Genomic DNA, 2,334 nt, shown 5'->3' on the forward strand with positions numbered 1-2,334 from the left:
GCATGCATTGTTTATTTGATTTTAGTTGCATTTTGAGTATTCCTCATCATTAAAAATTCAAAAAAAATTCTTAATTTGTGTCTTTTCAAGTCAATAATACAGAGAATTGAAGATTCAGAACATGCAGCAGAAGAATTACACAGAAAAAGCTGGACGTCCAAAACGCCCAGTGAAGAGGGAAAACTGGCGTTTAAATGCCAGCCAGGGTACCTGGCTGGGCGTTTAACGCCCAAAAGGGTAGCATTTTGGGCGTTAAACACCAGAATGGATACCATTCTGGGCATTTAACGCCAGGATGGCACAAGAGGGAAGATTTTGTTTTTAATTCAAATTTTTTTCAAGTTTCCATAATTTTTCAAAATCAAATCTTTTTCAAATCATATCTTTTCAATCATATATTTTCAAAATCAATTTCTTTCCATTTTTAAAAATACTTGCTAACAATTAATGATTTGATTCAACATTTCAAGTATGTTGCCTTTTCTGTTGAGAAAGGTTTAATGTCTGAATCATATCTTTTAAATTTCTTGTTAGCCAAGTCATCAATTTTAAAATCAAATCTTTTTAATCATATCTTTTCAATCATATCCTTTTAAAACCATAACTTTTCAATCATATCTTCATAATCACATCTTTTTCAAAATAGTTTTCAAATCATATCTTTTTGATTTCTAATTTCAAAATCTTTTTAAAAAAAATCACTTTATTTCTTTCTCAATCTTAGTTTTCGAAAATCATCAATCAAATTTTCAAAATTTCTTTTAATTGTTTCAAAATCTTTTACTTTAATTTCAAAAATTCTTCCCCTCTTCTCACATCCTTCTATTTATGGACTAACACTCCTCCTCAATGCACAATTCGGACTCTATCCCTCTTGATAAGTTCGAATTCTTCTACCTCCTCCTTCTATTCTTCTTTTCCTCTGACACCTCAAGGAATCTCTATACTGTGACATAGAGGATTCCATATTTTCTTGTTCTCTTCTCTTTCATATGAGCAGGAGCAAAGACAAAAGCATTCTTGTTGAGGCTGACCCTAAACCTGAAAGGACCTTGAAGCGAAAGCTAAGAGAAGCTAAAGCACTACTCTCTGTAGAGGACCTAACAGAAATCTTCAAACAAGAAGAAGACATGGCAGCCGAAAATAACAACAATGCCAACAATACAAGGAAGGTGCTTGGTGACTTTACTGCACCTACTCCTGACTTCTATGGGAGAAGCATCTCTATCCCTGCCATTGGAGCAAACAACTTTGAGCTTAAGCCTCAATTAGTTTCTCTAATGCAATAGAACTGCAAGTTCCATGGACTTCCATTGGAAGATCCTCATCAGTTTTTAGCTAAATTCTTGCAATCTGTGATACTGTCAAGACCAATGGGGTTGACCCTGAGGTCTACAGACTTATGCTATTCCCTTTTGCTGTAAGAGAGAGAGCTAGGATATGGTTAGACTCACAACCTAAAGAAAGCCTGAACTCTTGGGAAAAGCTAGTCAATGCCTTCTTGGCAAAGTTCTTTCCACCTCAAAAATTGAGTAAGCTTAGAGTGGAAGTCCAAACCTTCAGACAGAAGGAAGGTGAATCCCTCTATGAAGCTTGGGAAAGATACAAACAATTGATCAGAAAGTGTCCTTCTGACATGCTTTCTGAATGGAGCATCATAGGTATCTTCTATGATGGTCTGTCTGAACTGTCCAAGATGTCATTGGATAGCTCTGCTGGAGGATCTCTTCATCTGAAAAAGACGCCTGCAGAAGCTCAAGAACTCATTGAAATGGTTGCAAATAACCAATTCATGTACACTTCTGAAAGGAATCCTGTGAACAATGGGACGAATCAGAAGAAAGGAGTTCTTGAGATTGATACTCTGAATGCCATATTGGCTCAGAACAAAATATTGACTCAGCAAGTCAATATGATTTCTCAAAGTCTATTTGGAATGCAAGCTGCACCAGGTAGTACTAAGGACGCTTCATCTGAAGAAGAAGCTTATGATCCTGAGAACCCATCAATAGAAGAGGTGAATTACATGGGAGAACCCTATGGAAATACCTATAATCCTTCATGGAGAAATCATCCAAATATCTTATGGAAGGATCAACAGAGACCTCAACAAGGTTTCAACAACAATAATAGTAGAAGAAACAGGTTTAGCAATGGCAAGCCTTTTTCATCATCTTCTCAGCAACAGACAGAGAATTCTAAGCAGAACCACTCTGACTTAGCAACCATTGTCTCTGATATAATCAAAACCACTCAAAGTTTCATGACTGAAACAAGGTCCTCCATTAGAAACTTGGAGGCACAAGTGGGTCAGCTGAGTAAGAAAGTTATTGA

The 2,334-nt window shown here is 36.4% G+C and overlaps 1 non-coding gene across 1 annotated transcript; it reads right to left on the reverse strand.

Annotated features, from left to right (window-relative positions):
* Positions 1 to 1,534: 1,534 nt before the first annotated feature.
* On the reverse strand, positions 1,535 to 1,642 carry LOC112718478 (small nucleolar RNA R71). Its single transcript, XR_003160817.1, has one exon. It is a non-coding gene; the product is annotated as a small nucleolar RNA R71 (small nucleolar RNA).
* Positions 1,643 to 2,334: the final 692 nt, after the last annotated feature.

This window comes from Arachis hypogaea, chromosome 10 (assembly GCF_003086295.3).
Source record: "Arachis hypogaea cultivar Tifrunner chromosome 10, arahy.Tifrunner.gnm2.J5K5, whole genome shotgun sequence".
Classification (NCBI taxonomy): Eukaryota; Viridiplantae; Streptophyta; class Magnoliopsida; order Fabales; family Fabaceae; genus Arachis; species Arachis hypogaea.